Source organism: Siniperca chuatsi, linkage group LG3, assembly GCF_020085105.1.
Source record: "Siniperca chuatsi isolate FFG_IHB_CAS linkage group LG3, ASM2008510v1, whole genome shotgun sequence".
Taxonomy (NCBI): domain Eukaryota; kingdom Metazoa; phylum Chordata; class Actinopteri; order Centrarchiformes; family Sinipercidae; genus Siniperca; species Siniperca chuatsi.
In genome coordinates, this window is record NC_058044.1 from 17,220,119 (window position 1) to 17,238,460 (window position 18,342).

General features: G+C 39.7%; 1 protein-coding gene across 22 annotated transcripts in view; it reads left to right on the forward strand.

The window, feature by feature from the left end:
* Positions 1 to 18,342, forward strand: part of ptprdb (protein tyrosine phosphatase receptor type Db) — a 169,554-nt gene that overhangs the window by 40,684 nt on the left and 110,528 nt on the right. For all 22 annotated transcript variants that reach the window (XM_044189821.1, XM_044189819.1, XM_044189828.1 and 19 more), the window contains exons 2-4: positions 702 to 727; positions 16,775 to 16,851; positions 18,080 to 18,130. The gene's annotated coding sequence lies outside the window, so the exon portion shown is untranslated. The remainder of the gene's footprint in view (positions 1 to 701; positions 728 to 16,774; positions 16,852 to 18,079; positions 18,131 to 18,342) is intronic.

Below are 18,342 nucleotides of genomic sequence, written 5' to 3' on the forward strand. Positions count from 1 at the left end.
TGGAAAACATTCATAATGTTGCACTTGGTTGTTCTCACCTCTACACAGCTGGCCAATCACAGTGTGAAGTGAGTGTGAATGTCAGATTGTCACACAGCAGCACCCCCCCAGCTTAAGGGTGTTTGTATCGTCTCTTTCCAAGGCCGCATGTATTGCAGCCAGGAGAGCATAGCAGTGTGAAGTACAGTAGGTCAGTGGTTGGCAGGGGAAGACAGTGACAACAACACCCAACAAATCAGTACTATCTCCCCACTTCCTGCTCCACTCTACTGTGGTCTGATAAAGTCTGGAGCTGCAGAGGGAAGGGAGGAGAGGAATAAATATTGTACAGGTCCCAGAGATTCAGCAAATCCATGAGGGCTATTTCTAGAATATTGTTATTCTTTCTTTGTTTATTTAAAGTTCTCTTTTAAACACCCTCCTCAAAAGTAGATTTAAGGACAGCCTCTTTTATGATTTTTTTTAATGATGCAACTGTCAAATGGTATTCAGTGCAGCAGAAACTGTTTCACTTTGCACTGTAAATCCATTCTAGCACTTTGAAATCTCTAGTTCTATCTCACACATTCTCCTGTTAAGTGTGTTGGAAAGTTGTTGTTCTGCAACTGCGCCCTATGGTAATCTAATTTCAGTCTTTTTCCCTCTTTCCCTCTTGTTCTCTCTCCTCTGTCTCTCCCCTTTTTCGCTCCTTCTCTTTACAGTTTGACGTGTTGAAGTGCTTCTTAAGGTAAGAGAGAGTCTCATTTTGTGTTTTCCTTATCTCGTACTTTCTTCCTCTGATTTTCAACCCATAAAAAACACAGCATGCCATCAGCACTTGGCACAGTGTGTGTATCACGAAACAATCTGCGTCCTCAAAATGTATTTGGCTTAGGATCCTGCTCACTGAAACACAATAACATTGTGTTAAGATAACAAAGAGACTATCTGGGTAGCACTCCCACTGCACTCCCCTGGTAAAGCCATGATCAGAAATGCACAGAACTGAATCTGCAGCCAATAGGACACTTTTTTTATAGCATGTGTATACATGCTTCCATTAGTTAATGCATCATTTTCGTCAATAAGATATATCATAAGGGCAGCTGTGTAGTAATTCTGTGCAGTACACACAAGGAGTAATAATAACAGTAAATCCTCTTCCACGGTGTCTTGCAACTGAATCTGCCTGTCACAAGCTGTTAGTCATAACTGGGTCTGTCTGCAAAAAAAAACTGCCTTATAGTTTTTAAAAGGCAAGGCCACTGTTATTGTTTATTTATGGATTACTGGTTTCAGCTTTAGTATATCTCAAACTTATTACTTTCAGGCTGGGATGCTCTGTAATAATATCAGCAGACTCACAATACTTTCAAAAGAAAATGAAATGTGCTACAGTGCCATACAGTTGGGCCTGACCTTGTGGTTGGGCATACAGGATGTGTGTGTAATATCTGACAGCAGTGTACAGTGTCACGATGGGCAAACCATGTGGTGTGCATTCAGTGCATTTTTCATCAGTGGAAAACCTTGTATCTCTGAATGTCTTTGGATTATAAATGATTTCATTTTAGAGCTCAGTTATTTGAGGCTATCTAACTTGCTGTGAAAAAAGTTTAAACCTCCATTTGTATCATTTTCTCTGTGGTTCCTCAAAATGCAGCCGAACTGTTATTCAAGATTATTATTTATTGTCTCTTTATATGATTGTAGTCTGACAAAATAAAAAGAAAATTTAAAAATATTAATATTTTAGTTCACAGTTCATTTTTAAATAATAAGAAAATAAAGTTACATAATACCAAAAATTTTAATTTTAAACGACCTACACACCCATGATAAATGGGCCCAAAACTGACAAAATGTTAAATAATTAAACTTGAGTGTAAAAAAAAATTGAGTTTTCCTTTAACCTCCAATCAAATTTTCTTTTTTACCAACTGTTTTGAGGTTAAAGGAAAAGTATAAAACATTATATTTCTTTATTATTTTAATTATTTAACTGACAATATTATGTATTTCTGAGTTGTCTAATACTTTTTATCTTTTGTCAGTTGTCAGCCCCATAATGATATACCTCCACAGCTCGTTCTCACTCCCAGCACATCAAATACGGCAGCTTGGTCTGTGGCTGTATGCTTCAAACTATGACACTGTAGGTACCCCTCATTTCTGAAGGCGCCCCTCTAAGCATAATATTTTGATGTGCTGTCGAAGTCAGGTGACGTAGTATAAAGAGCACAAAAGTGTTTGGTTTGTCCGTTCTGGGCTACTGTAGAATCAGAATCAGCTTTATTGCCAAGTAGGTTTACACATACAAGGAATTTGCTTGGTAGATAAAAACAGCTTATTCTAAGTTAATGAAAAAAAACAATTCTTATTTTCAGGTGATTATACACTAATGACAACATACTTAAATATTATATTCCATTTCTGCCAATAGCTCCTCCTAAATGTTACACACTTGACCTTTAACTTACATAACTAGCGTACTTATTTTAACCCAAACCATGATCTTTTCCTAATGATTAACCAAGTAGTTTTGGTGCCTAAACCTAACCAAACTGTGACCATTTTATAACTTAACCACATGTTTTATAGGAACTATTTTCTTTCTACCATTCCTACATGAAACTGCTCAAATGTATTTTTTTTGGCATTTTGAGCACCACAAGCCAACTCCAAAACCTAACTGCACCCATTATCACAGGGATGTCTCATTTTTCTACAAACAAAAATTTGTGCCATAGAACAATTTGAAAGATGCTATAATCACATAAAACTTCACACATATTTAAAATAAGAAAATTATAATTTTGCTATAGAACAACAATAAAAAAAACATTTGGCTCAAAGAGGTTGTTAAACTTTTTACCCTGCATTTGAATATAAAATACTCCCACATATCAATATTGAGAAAATGCTGTGATACTGTATTTATTGCTGAATTTTGTCCAAGGCACCCACACCTACCTCAGAACTGAGGACAAGTAGAGAGGTATGCCAATCCTCCAAAGAAGTTAAGAAATAAAAAGCACTACAATTGTAGCTACAAGGTTTTTACCAAACACAGATGCCATGTTAGTGTGCCCCTTAGTGTTTGTTTGCTTTGGTGCCCAAGGTTGTACGTGTGTGTGTTGGGGGGGGTAGATGTGTCTACATCTTAGTCTCTGTCTCCCTTCTTGTGTCTTGTGTGTCTGGTTCCCAGTGTTTGGAGTGGGCTCTGTTGGGACTGTGTGTAGAGCCTCATTAGTGGCTAAGGTTTGGCTGGCCCGCTGCTACTGGAGACTCACTCTGGGGCACAAAGTCATATGTTACTCTACTGCTGGCCCATCTGCCACATTGGCCCTCACTTGAGACTCTGAGTTTTGCTTCTTTTTCTGCGCACTTGCACCTTTGTAAGCAGTGGTGGAAGATAACTAAGTACATTTACTCAAGTATTGTACTTAAGTACACTTATGTGGCACCAAAGCAAACCGATACAGATATTATTATTGTTTAAAGTACCTTAACTGCCTCCACGAGCTTTGTCTGACAGCCACTGCTGCAACTCCCGCACCTCCCCAGGGGGTCTCACAGTTTGAAAAACTGTGATTAAACCAGCCAGTATATAAAGCAGTTAAGAAAGCTCCACCTTCACCAACTGCAACTGCAAGTACTGCAACAAAAAAATGACATAATGATATAACACTGACAAGGGTCATTCTGTACAATAACTATACTTTTACTTTTGAAACTTTGAGTACATTTGTTGCTAATATTCTGTTTTGTTTGAATGCAGGATTATTTTATAGTATGTTATTGCTACTTTTACTTAAATGATAATGAATACTTCCTCCACTAATATTTGTACAGCAAGCATGTTTTTAGTCTATGTGCATGCATGTGTGTTTATGTCACTGGTTCTCAAACTTTTTCTGTCATGTCCACCTTCAAAAGCCGAAAAAATTTACTTACTGGAAAAAATGAACAGCCGATTCCTTAGTGTGTCTTTTAGTACAACCAAATGCTGAATAACACATTTTTAGGCGACCAAAATGTTACAATTAATCATCCAGGGATAAAGGGAATTAATATTTCAGGCCAAGAACATTAGATCTCTTTATTTGCTGATGACATAGCGTTATATCTTACAGATCTAAAAAACACAATACCTACTCTGATTAATATGATCAATCAATTTGGTACATTTTCAGGTTATATGGTCAATCCGTCTAAATCATAAATACTTTTTCTCAATAAGCAAGAAAGAAACAATCCAACAATCCAGCATCCTTTTACACTATCTAGAGATGGGTTCAAGTGTATAGGGATTACTATTACACCTCAAATTAAAAACATGATCCCATTTAATTATGATCCCCCTGTTGCTCAGGTAAATGACAGCTTGGATAGATGGATGACTCTCCTCCTCACATTAATTGGCAGAATCAATATTATTAAAATGAATATTCTCCCCAAATGTTTTTATTTATTTCAATCAATTCCTCTTACACCAGCCTTTTTCTCCAGCTTGACGAAAGCATTCACAAACTTTATCTGGAATAAAAGATGATCAAGACTACACTTAACACTACTATACCTACCATGTGATAGAGGTGGGCTCCAGCTACCCAACCTTTTATGGTAATTTAGGGCAGATCAGCTTATTACAATTACAGCGTGGTATGAAACACAAGACACGTTTAGGGAACCAACGGAGTTATCACAATTTTCTCCCATTTGGAGTAACTCATTATTTACGCGAGGTAAATCAGATCTCAGATTCAGGCTCTAGGCTCAGAGGCAACTACAGAAGATTGCAGACCTTAGATAACACCCTCATGTCCTTTGAAAATCTTAAAGACAAATATGGGATCCCTCAAGCTCATTTGTTATATTTTCAAATACAGAGTTTCATTCACTCTAAGATTCAGTCATATCAATGCCCTCCTTTAAGTAACATTGAAGACATGACAACAGCGGACCCCTATGCTAAAAGAAAGATCTCAATAATACACAGAAAACTGGTAAAGGCATCTACAGAGAGGTTACATCCACTTCATTTATACAGTCTAATAAACAAAAGGTTAATGTTAGCAAAATAGCCTTGCTAGCATCAGAGCACTTTTTTTTTGTTTATGTCACCACATGAATCATATTCATTCATACAACAACAACCCCCCTAACCTACCACTGGGGTTTACATTGCAAAATTGTGTAGCTGTCAGCCATTCTAGTCAGGTCAATTACATCGCTCCAGATGGCAGGTAAGAGGAAAAGATAAAAAGGTAAAAAAAAAAAAGGTTAAAAGGTGATGGAAGAATCTGGATGTCAGCTGATAATGTTTTTGGTAGCTAATTCACTTAATTACTAATTCATGGCTTGCCAGATACATAGATAAATATAGATAGACATGGATAGGACAGAATGACCTCTGCATGACCTGGTCTAGTGCACAATGTCACTGTATGTGTACAACAGCTTTAAACAACTTAAGTTGTGTAATGTGTTGTGTTTGTGATAAAACTTGCTTAAAGCCTTAGCTTTAATAGCTCTACTCAGCAGGAGAAAGGTTAATTATCACATCCTGTTACAGAAAGACAGGACACCTCCTCCTGTCAAGCACACACACATACACTCTGAACCACACAAACATGCAGACCATCAAACAAAACTGTGTGCATGTGTATATCTGTCATATAACATCTGTTTGTCCTCATTTCCCTCATCACTCGATTGAAGCCTTCATTTCTTTTTTCCTCTACTCACTTCCTCCTGCCTCTCTCCTCCTCTCGCCTCACTCATGTTCACAATATGACGGGACTGATGCCACAACATTCATTCATGAAGTCGTTCATCAGGAAAAAATGGACAAAGTCCCCTTGGATCACGTTTCTTCACTTTGATACAATGTGTGAATTGGGAAGGTTTATCACATCTCTGGAAAAACGGGACGCAGTTCAAAAATGAGATGAGTGGACAGAGGTGTTCAGTGGGTGTGAAGCAGAGAACCACAGAAAATGATTGCTGTTGTGTTCTGTGGAAGATGGCAAACAATTTAGAGCGAAAAAAAATTTAAATGACAACTCAAAAGGAACCACAAAGAAGTAGTGGAAGTTCTTTTCTCCTAAAAGTGAACAGATCCACTTAAGATCATGAACCGCTTTACAATATCTCTACAGTCTTTCATGTCATCCACTCGACTCTTCTATCCACTTTATCTTTCTCTTCTTATCTTTCTCTTCAAACATTCCCATCTCCTCAGTGTCTCTTTTTCCTCTTCTATTTTTGCATACATCCACCCCAACTTATGTTGTCTCCCATCCACCTCCTCCCTCTTTCCATCCTCATTTCATTGCCAGTCTAGACAGCTTCAGCAGCAGGTGCTGAGGCTGGGAGAGGTGGAAAAAAATAGGGTGAGAAGGAGGGAGCAAGGGAGGAAAGGAGCCAAGAGGATAAGGAAGACTGAGTGAGAACAGAGAGAGATTAATAGATCAAGCAGAGAAGCATATGATGAAAGTTTAGAAGCGTATGGAGAGGAGAGGATAGGAAATGAAAGAAAAGGAGAGGGATGGGTCAGGTTGAGGTAGGATTGGAGCAGAGAGGAAGGAGGGGGAGATATGAAAGCAGAGATCTGAGTAAATGAGGTAGGTGCTATGCGGAGGGGAGAGGTGCGGAAGAGGCTATTTTAATGCAGGGTAGCAATCAGGTGCTCGAGGTGGGGAGAAAAGCAAGTGGAAAAGAAAGGAGGAAGGGGATGTGATGGGAGGTGTGGCACAAAGGAACAAATGAGGTAAAGAGAAAAGAAGCGTGGAGGGAGGGGAAATAAAGAGGCTGGGGGAAAGAGAAAAAGTACCAAGAAAAGGTGGGGGCTACGTGAGAAAGAGGAGGGAGCACAAGGATGGATGGATGGATGGATGGATGGATGGATGGATGGATGGATGGAGTATGTAAAGGGGAGAGGACAGGAACAGTGTTGTTGTGCTTTTACGGGAGGACAACGGCTGCAAGGAAGTGAGGTGGGTAATAAGGCCATAGCTCATTCCTGTGGAGCACCTTCTATCCTATTAGTGACTACCTCTGACTGGATGACTTATATGCACCTCGTTTGTCACCACCAGTATGACAGCAGATGCTTGAGAAGACACACACACACACACTCACACACACACATGCATGTTCATACAGCCACAGGAGCGATGACAGGAGAAATCTGCTGCTTCTTCCTGATTTGAAGAGAGAACGCCATCAGTGCAGAAAAATCAACAGCTTACAACAAAGTGTCAAATTGTAGAGTTACCTTAGAAACAAATGTAAAATAGTTTAAGATATTTTACATTATGAGATTCTAAAATGTCACATCCCCTGCGCTTAACAAGCAGCCAGTTTTGGGGAAAAAAATTCTCACCATCAACAGCTAGCTCTAACTAAAAAAAAACAGGTTAATCTTAAATGTAGGCTTAACAGTGGCTAATGTTAGCAAGAAAGCTAAGAACACACTGTGAAATTAGTCTGTCTTATTTCTCCTCTTTTAGTAGAAGATAACTGCCTCTGCACACCTCCAGCTGCAGTGCCAAGCGAATGCATGCTGAACCAGTCATCAAACTCCTGCTAAGACAGCAAAAAAGCTGACCGTCAAATTGTCGAAGTAATGCAACATTACTATGATTAGAAACTGTATTGTACTGAATTTCAAATTGCAGTCCCTAACAAGTTACACTAACCACATTACTGTAACTTGTGCTAAGTAATGTGTTCACACCAAATCAGGCATTGCGACAAAAACACCAGTCCTCCCATTCATTTGAATTGGGGTTGTGGCTGCAGCAGTGGGGACCGCAGGGGATGATGAATAAAAACGCAGTGGCGAAAAGTTGCAATAGAAACGCAACCCGACGTCACGATGCGGTGGCCAATCACGTAAGCCACCAATCAGACCGGTCGAACTGCTCCTGAAATAGCCTATCACTGAAACAAGACTTCATGGACCAAATGATGATACACTCCTAGTTGTGTCCTAGCATGGTTTATTTCGCGTACCCAGCTTTGACGTCTATGTCTGGCTTGCAGTCTATGCTGTAAAATAGCGATACCAATAAGCTTCTTTTGGTTTGTGTTCATTTGTTTGAGAGAGAGAGAGAGAGCAGTGGTGGCCGTGAGCTAGAGAGTGAATAAATAGAGGGAGCGGTGGTAGCAAGAAAGCCGGTGAATCAGAGAAATAAAATGCTATTCTCTGATTGTTTCACAGCGGTTACGTTCTAAAGCACGAATAAACACTGCTCTAATCGCCACAACGCCTGATTGGCTGTGAATACAGCCTTACTGCTCAACACTGGTGAAGAAAAGAAAGTTTAATGGAAAAACAAACAAGAAGAGCACAGTCTCATGTGTCAACTGCGTGAACCAGATGTCAGCCAGTCATGAGTTGATAGCTCACTCAGTCAGTCAAAGATCAGACTTATATTCACAAGCACCTCTGGAAAAACTCAGCCTGTTTCAAGCATTGAAACAGATCATCTTCTGTTCAACTAACAACCTTGTACACTTATAGTGGGTGTCTGAGTGCTGTATAATCAGTTGCTCCAGGGAATTTTGTAATTGCAAGATATTTAACAAAATCCCCTGCTATCTTGCAAGGGTTTGCAGTTTGGATCAGTCCCCACACTTTTACTTCATAAACCCTCCCAAATCCTTTTAATTTTTCTAAAACAGTGCCATTGTGTCAGAACAATCAAATCAAAGAAGTCTGGTGAGCATTTAAAAACAATTTCAAACTGCATTTAAAGCGAAATGGGGGAAAAAGAGCAGAACTAACTGTCTTACAGTTTTGCAGAAAAGCCACCAGGAAATAATTTTAGTTAAAAACTCAGAGAGGATTCCAAAAAACCAAATTGACTTGATACCACACACATAAATACACACACACACACACATACACAGTTAAAACATATTTTCAATCCCGTCTTGTCCTTTTAAAGTGAAAGTTCATTTGTGTTATTGTAATTTACCATCTCTGCGGTGACATTTTCTCCCGAAAATGAAGACTGACCCCGTCAGACTCCTCACCCACTGGAGTCCAAGCAAACCCAAGGACTAATGGTTTGGAGAAAGGGGATATAAGAATCTATTCCCATAATTTTTGCCATTTTAATTAAATTTATGCAATTTCTTCCCTGTGAAGAATTTGGGGCAGCTGTATCAGCAAGAGGGGGAAGAAAAAGAGAGAGAAAGAGAAAATGGGTCACTTTGGCTGAGGGACTGAGAGGCTTCATTAGGAAACCCGCTGCAGTCATTCTGTGGCCATTCAAATTCTGCTCTAGCATTCCCATTATCCTCTCGTGGGATTCCAATATCAGCCTAACATTTGTGACCTCGTCAAAAGCAAGAAATAAGCAGGTGTCAGGTCGTGCTGGTCTCACCCACCGCCACCTCTTTGACATTCTGCCACCTTTCTCTATCTATTCTGCCTAAATTAACACTCGCCTGTCAGGTGTTTCTTATCCAGTACTTTGCAGGTTCTTAGTAGGAAAAGTGGTACGCATTGTCTTTGCCAGTGAAAGAATTAGGATGTTAGCACTGAGACAATTTGATGTTAATTGTGCAAGGGAATTAGATGTACTGTGTAATTTTGCCTTTCAAAGATGATAGCTGAGCAGATGGAACAGGGCAAAACTCTGTCAGAGTTTCTATGCTTTTAGAGTTGCTTCCTTCTTATATGTCATTTGCCCTTTGTCATTTGCTATAATTCTCCTTATCTCCCTCTCTCTTCTTCACCCTATAACACCCGTTCATTTTTCTTCCTTCCCCTCTGTGTTGCAGACACTTTTCTTTCATTTCTTTCGCTTTCTCATTCATTCTCTTGGCCCTGAGCACAGTAACATCTAATATGTCTTTAAAAGTAGGACATCACTGAGTAATTTGTTGCACCTACCAAATGATAATTCAGAATTGTCACCATATATCCACGACTGCAGGGCCACCCCAAGCACACAATAGCATCTGTTGCTCATCATCGTGATTTTCTCATCATTGTAGTGTTAAATAGAATTTGAAAATATAGGATTATTTCACAAAGACGTGACACCGTTTCACAGCAGGGATGTCTGTGCCCTTTGTGTAAACTGTATCATTACACTGCCATTACATGGAATTTGCAGTGTTGTAGATTTCTTACAGCCACCCTCTGCTGTACCTTTTCTTCCTACCAGTAAGCATAAAGAGAGCAGCTTCCTTAAATTTCAGAACTTTTCTCTGTACTGTTGTGGAGTAGTACTAGCAGTTTGAAGTAGTTTGGGATCTCAAGAGGCAGAATAGAACAGATCATTACTTCCATACAATCGTTAATGTGTTTTACATAAAGACTTTGAAACTTAAGGGACATTCCAACAGTTTTATTCTCTTTATCAGTCTACTTCTTGTCTTGAGTACCACTTAGTCTTAAACACCATTGTGTAATGTCTTCTGAGGGGTTAAAACTTTGTCAAATCTAATAACCCTAGTGATGTTGTCAGGGTTATCTCATCTTGCACTGAGAGACTACACAACTGGGTTGTAGACTTTGAAGGATGTAGGTGTTTGTCAGGAATGGAGGGTCTAACAAAAAGATGCTATCGGCACTTGACCCTTACTAGCGACTAAAAGTCTCTTCCACCGTTGCAATAATAATGATGATGATGATGATGATAATAATAATTAATAATAACTTTATTTGTATATTAGCACATTTCATGCAAATATGCAGCCTAAAGTGTTTAACAAATCAAGATCATATTATAATTGATGATGATGATGATAAACAGTAGGTAAAAATATCAATAATAAATAGCAAACACAACAGAAAAACAAACAAAGCAAACAGTTTGATAAAACATAAAAAATTATACTAGCAAAGTCAACCCAAATTAAGAGACAAGTTAAAAAGATAGGTCTTTAATTTCATTTAAAAAATACCAAGGGAGTTTGCTGTTCTGTGTTTCCAAGGGGAGGATGTTTCACAGTTTAGGGCCATAAAAACAGAAACAGAAAGCAGCCTCAACAGATTTCTTGTGGGACACTTTAGGAACTTCTAAAAGAGAGGCAGTGGAAGATCTGAGAGTTCTTGTTAGGACATAAAATGAGAGGCAGTCGCTGATATATGAGGGTGCTAGATTATGTAAGACTTTGTAGATAAGTAAAAGGACTTTAAAATCAATTCTAAAAGATACAGATAGCCAGTGCAGTGATTCGAGCAGAGGGTTTATATGATCTCTTCTTTTTGTATTGGTCACAAACCTGACAGTAGCGTTCTGAATTATCTGTAATTTTCTAAAAGACTTTTTAGGGAGACCAGTAAAAAGAGTTGCAATAATCTAAGCAGCGAGGGGAAAAAAGCATTTATCAGCATTTCAGCATCGTTAAAAATTGTCTAATTTTGGCAGTGTTCCTCAGATGACCAAGAATGCTTCCTTGAGGAACACGATATTCAATGTCAAATGTCTGTGACACAAAGTCGCCTAAACTAACAGAAAAAATTCTTTCAGACAGGTATGAGCGAAAAGAGTCAAGCACTGTGCCAGAGAGACCCACCCATTTCTCAAGTCGATTGATTGAAATGCCATGATCAATCGTATCAAATGCAGCACTCAAATCTAACAAAAAGAGGACAGGCACTTTGTTTAAATCAGTTGAAATTCTCAGGTCATTTACTACCTTTAATAAAGCAGTTTCAGTGCTATGGTTGGTTCGAAAGCCGCACTGGAATTTATCTAATATATTATTGGTATTCAGATGACCTTGTAATTGGTCAAACACAATCTTCTCAAGAAGTTTACTTATAAAAGGAACATTTGAGAACGGACTGTAGTTGGCACAGTCACTAATGTCCAGATCAGGTTTCAGGAATGGTTATACCAGAGCTGTTTTAAAAGCAAAAGGGAAAGTACCTAATTGCAGAGATGTGTTGATTATTCTTGTTGTTTCATGAGAGATGCACTGGAAGTTGGATTTAAACAGTTTGGTAGCAACAGGGTTTAGTGCACATATGGATGACTTCATTTTGTTGATGGTGACACTAATTTCATCATCTGTTGTCGTAAGGCTGTCATAGTAGATAGTGGCTCACACACTGGTAGATCACAAAGAGTTGATGAATCTGTATTTCTAATACTGGATCTAATGGTTTGGATTTTTTCTTTTATAAAATTCTGCAAATTCCTGACATTTGAGAACTGAGGATTGATCATTAAAACTGAAGCCCGGAGATGGGTTCAAAAGAGTGCTGATCATGAAGAAGAGAACTTTGGGGTTGTGATTGGTTTCAGTAATGATCTTTGAGAAATGGGCTTGTCTTTCTTTTCTGACAGCATTATTGTAAATTCTCATGTGAAACTTTTAAGATGTCAAAAAGATATTTAATTTACTTTTCCACCACTGTCTCTCAGCCCTGTGACAGTTTATTTTTAGCTGACAAATAGCAGTTTTCCAAGGTAATTTGTGGGCTACTTTAATTCCTGGAGGAGCAGCAGTTACAAAAGAAGACCTCAATTTGTTATTAAAATCATGCACTAGATCATCAACTGAGCAAGCATTGGGTGGAGGAAAAGTATTCATAATATCTAAAAACCTAATCCTAGCATTGTCATCAAGGATTTGCTTTACAACAACAGTGCAGAAATAGTAGCATTAAAAAAACAACAACACAGAAATGGTCAGAAATGGGAACATCAGTGAAAGAGATATCTATTTCGATACCCCTTGTGTTAACCAAATCTAACGTTTTCCCATGGTTGTAGGTGGCCCTCTTTACATGTTGCACAAGACCAAGATAGGGCAGAACATCTAAAAATTCCATAGCCTTTGAATCAGCAGTGTCGTTGACATGAAAGTTAAAATCACCAAGTAAAATAATCCTAACTAGTAAGAATGATCGACATGAAATCAGAACACTCAGATATGGTTGAACATGTTGGCAAACAACTGCCTATTTACACATTCGGCAGACACAGAGCAAAATTAGCATTCATTTGGAGTTGTGTTTCTAGCCAATGTAAGTCCAATATTCACTCTCCATTTAGCTCTGTTTTGGTCTTTATGCTAATGCTTTGCTATGTTCACCAGCTAGTTGCTCACCTTGTCTCTCTGCCATTTCGTGCAGGGCACATAGTGTACAGTGGGTTTATCGGAGCTTTTTTGCTGTAAACAGCTGCCTGCTGCTGCTGCACACAAGGGTGATAAAGTTAGTTGATATGTGTTTTTTGGTGAGACTGAACCAAAACAGTAAAGTTGCTGGTGTTGAAACCAAAATGAGCTGAGGGGCACTGCAGCTTGGTGATAATTCTCTGTGGGTTTGTCACTACAAGCGACACCTTTCACATTACACAGTCTCAAAATGTTTTTCATTGTTATTGTCTAGTGCTGCTTTAAATTCTATATTGTGAAATGTGCTGTATCGTTTTATTCAGTTCAAGTCCTATACAGTAACCCTACACCCTTAACCCTAACCTAACCCTAATTTAACTTACAGTAAAGTCAACATGAATTCAAAGAATACGTGTTTTTCTAACTGTGAATATTTCTCTCATTGTTCTCAGTCTCAATTGTTCATGGATAAAAGTCTGCTCGAGAATGCCAATAGGCATAAGATTTAAAACCAACTCCTTGGTTTAACTCCCAAGAAATTCAGTTGCATTTGGTATGTTAAATCAAGAAATGAAGGCACACTGGAGCATTGTAATCTGACTCGACTCAAAATGCCAGATTTAGCTGTACTTATCCTACTTTAGGTTATAAGAGGAGCTAATTTTTTTGTAGTTTAAGATTAAAGTGCGACTTGAATTTCTATCCTGTGTGTGCCTCTTCTGTCTCCATCTTGCTGTCTCATGTACAGGTTGTCGGATGAGTACACAGAGACCATAACTGTTGTTCAGTAATCCTCATTCCACTGTAGGCCCTTTTCTTTCTCAAGAGGTTCAAGAGCAGCAGGTCAGTTTTGAAGGCTCAGTTGAGTTATGCAGGAACTTGTGCATCATGTATCCTCTCAAAATGCTTAATCATCCTTGCGGGGGCAGATTAGATGCTTATTCCTTTGTGTAAACTCTTAAACGTCAGACATACACCAGTTGTAAACAAGTTCAAGTTGTTTACGCAAAACTGTCATGCCGCTCTGAGGGTCCCCGTTGCCAACTTGACCTGCAATAACCTCCTTAACATTCTGGGCAAACTTTCATCAGTACTGCATACCCACCTTGAAAGAGTAAACATGTTTACAAAATTAAATTTTCTGCTGAAATATATTTTCTCTAGAAAATTACACAACTGATGAGCATATGATCTTGAAATATTTCATACTTAACTGCCACTGTAAAAAGGGATGTGTGCTTTAAGGAGGGATGTGTCTAGAGATAAAGTTTGTAGGTAATCATGTCAGTGTTATGCATGGCCCCTACTGTGGCACTACATTTAAAATAGGGCTTAAGAGATGGCCATCTGATGCTGGCTCTGATGCCCACTCTGCTGCCCTGCTTACCCACTTGCCTTGATGTTGAGTCCAGTTGACAGAAACCTAAGAAGAGTGTTTCACACATGCTGAGTGAAGCCAAACCAAAGTAAACCAAGTTCCACTGGGCTGCCCTGGTTAGGGATAGACATCAAAAAATTATCTGGGCCATTGCAGTGCAGGTCAGTGCAGAAATAGTTTGGTTCCTGGAATGAAAAGGGTATGTGAAAGCACTTTAGTGACCTAAATAATATGCTGCTTTGCCCATGAATCATTTCCGCCACAAGCAGAAGCCTTTAAGGTGATGTCCAGATGGAGCGACTAGAGTTCCCTTACTACTGTATGAACATTTTGACTCTCACTGAATAGTCACGTCAGCCATCATACACATGAAAGGGATTCCAAGGGCTCCCATGGGAGTCCTCACAGAGATTCAAAGCAACTAAAAGGGTTTGCAGATAGACTTTCACCAAGGGCGCCACTTTATCACACAAAAAAATCAGGGAGAAAACTACAGTAATGCCATATCCACCAAAAACAGGATGAGCATAGCTTGTCCTAGCTTATTGTGCAAGACCTGTAAACTGAAATTGCTTCCACCAACACAAGCTTTCTAAATGATCTAGTTTCCAAACTCTTCCACTCTCGCACAAGGCTGCCAAGGCTTTAATTACTTCTGCTGGGCCAGCACAGGTGAAGCACATTCTCACTAACAAGGTGGTTTCCAACCAGGGAGCACTGAAACACCAACAGGAAAACAACATGGAGAGGAAAACTGGCGCCCGCAATAGAGGGTAACTGATGCTTCTAAAAATCCTCCACCCAACTGATTTCACCAGCCATTGTCAGATCGTTACAGAAGAAACATGGTGCAAGTGCAGAGGAATCCAGGGAGGAATGTGTCATCAACTGAAAATAAAGTGAAAGTGTGAACTAGTTTTCACACATAGAGCACATGCATTTGCCACAGTGCACATATATGCAAGCGTCTCATGTCTGAGACAGATCATCAGAGCCAGGCAAAGACACAGATTGGCATTTGATTACGTTATGTCAGATGTAGCCATTATGACATGAAAACAACGGGTGTTTAGAGGTCAAGGAATGCATGAATGACATATGTACTACTTTTCATTTCAAATTAAATCAGTCATGATCTTTACATCATCAGATCCTGCAGTTAATGTATGCTGCCATCATCGTCTCTGCCCTTATTTAGTAAGTCGGTCAGCAGCACAAACACAGGAGTGGTGTAACAGCACAGACTAGTGGTGACTCTTTGTTATGGCATCTTGCTCCAGTTGCCAATGACAGAATCACTTTAACCATCTTAATATTGTCAACAGTATACATGCTGTAATCTCATTCTTGTTATTTTTGCTGTAAAATGTCATGTATCAGTAACTTGTCACAGCCTGCGGCAAAGTGTATCATACTATAAATGCCGTCTTACAACAAGAATCAGAATATGTTAAAACTGCACATATTGGATATTTGCATAAAAAAAAGTTTTAAAAATTGCTGTACTGCAGTGGCTGAATCACAGCATCACTGCAGAAGGTTATTTGACTAAGGCCTCAAAGTTCAACAGAGGACGGATCTCAAAACAAAAGTAACCGTGCAACTGCACCTGATCCTTTGAGACCCATCCTGATTTTACTCCACCAGCAAATTGATTTCTATTTTGCTAAAACGCGGTGCGCTCTGCTGCACTCCATAGATGGCAGAAGAATTCGGGATAACAGCACAGGGTCATTGCAGTCGCACAACATGGAAGTGTAACATCTGGATGTGTGTGCGTGCGGGTGTATGTGTATACGGTCTCTCTTTGCTTACGTTTCACACGCCTCTATGCTAGTATTCACACATGTGTCCTAATGCAACCCCTTTGATCTGTCAGAGTGTGTACTTATCATACTGAGGTGCTGTATGCTTTTCCCACTCTGGCTTTTTAGCCCCTCAGCCCCTCACAGCCCGTACGGCTTGTAAGTAGCTGGCATGGAAGCCTTAAAAGCCCCCAGTATAGGAGTTGAACTGGGGCTCTTCATTTGACCTCATTGTTTGCTTTTGGAACAATTATTGCACGTTAATTGTGTTTATGTCATAGTATTCAGATCAAAGCTTCCAATTATTGTATACTATGACATAAACACATACACCAATGCAAAGGAAAGTGCAAGAAGACACAAACACAGGGAACATAGTTGAAAGCCAGAATTGGCTTTAAGAGCATTGAGTTCTGAAAGGCTAAGGCTCTGTTCCTAATCCCTCTCCTACTTTTCCTCTTCCCTTCCCCAACTCCCTTTGCTTTCTCTCTGTATCTCTCCTTCTCTTTTGCAGGAGAATTCTGGGGAGATTTCTTGCTCTTTCTATTCCTCAAGGATGAAGCAGCACAGAGGACCTGTGTACTGAAACAGGTAAGTACTGAATATCATGATGACCTTCAAACAGACACATGCACGCACATAAACTTCCTTCCCTTACTGTCTAAAGCAGAATTGTTCTGAGCCAGATTTGTGTATGACTTATGTTGTTAAAAGACTGTGCCATGTCCACTGAGAAAGACACAGGGAGGGAGTACAAAAAGAAAAAGGGGTGGGATCTTTGTTCTGAGAAAGAGAGCAAAGGAAGCACAAGACTCATCCTCAGGGACCGAAAGAGCGAGTGAAGACACTGTCGACAGGATGAAAGTTTAACCAAACATCAGCTCCCCACAGGAGTGGCAAATCTGCTGCCGTCGCAGTGGACAGACTGGAGCAAAGACATGCAAAGAGACAGACCGGCAGACAGGACAAGACAGAGCGGCGATCCCCAGCTGTTTTTAAAACGCTGCCTCTGATACATTATTGAATATGCAGCTCTCCAACGCATCGCTGAGCTTTCCTCTCATGTTAGTGCTCAAGTTCGCATAGCGTCACCATTCTAAATATAAAGCATTCGCTCACCCCTCTTTGGTTTGTTAAAAGATGCAGAGGCTGTGTGTGTTGCTCTGAGTGGCACTTTCCTTTTCTGAGGCTGGCTGGAGTTTGAGTTGAGTTTGTGTGTGACTCATTTTGGAAGCAAGCCTCAGCAAACTTCAAAAAACAAAAATAGATTTCATCAAACTCTTTGAAAGTATTGTTAGATGATGCACAGAGTATGCTGAGGCGAGCAGAGTGCTTCACTGGGAGTCGCATGTACTGTACACTGAAGGAAGTAAGATGTTATCAAGGGGATTGATTTTGAATCAGACAGCATGTGGAACACTGCAGGTCTATGACAATCTAGTGCAGCAACTTAGCTTGCACAACTTCCTAGTTCCCGTTTTCCCAGTTTTTAATAAGTTGGATTTGGATGGATGTTTTAAGGTCAGTGTCCTAAGACTTTGTGTAGATGGAGTACCAGGTCTGGTCTACAGGTGGCAGCAGAGCAACATACCCGGCAGGCATGTTTCTGTAGCAGACTTGATTGGCCCATTTTACCAGCAAATCCCTGTGTAGGCCTTCCTTCATTTATCTCTCTGTCTCATCCAAGACAGGTTTTCAAGCAGATGATTCTGCTTGGCCAAGAAAAAACTGAAAAAAGACAATCAATATGGCTTTTTGTTCATAGATCAAGTGTGCAGACAGTTCAAACTCACATGAAAAATCTTGTCTTGTATTTCAGCTCTCACTTTCTAAACTAAACTTCATGTTCCAGGATGAACCATGAGCAAAGGTAAGAAACTTGTCTTAAACTTGACCTTATTGAAGCATGAGTGACTTTGTGTGTGTGGGTGTGTGTGTGGCGGGGTGTGTGTGTGTGTTAATGAGCATATGCATGTGTAAAGATGCATGCCTTCCTATCTGTTTGTGAGGATGCATGGACACCTGGGTCAAAGTGCTGCTGGGGGTATGTGCAGTTGTATAAATGCTTGAGGGTGTGTGTGT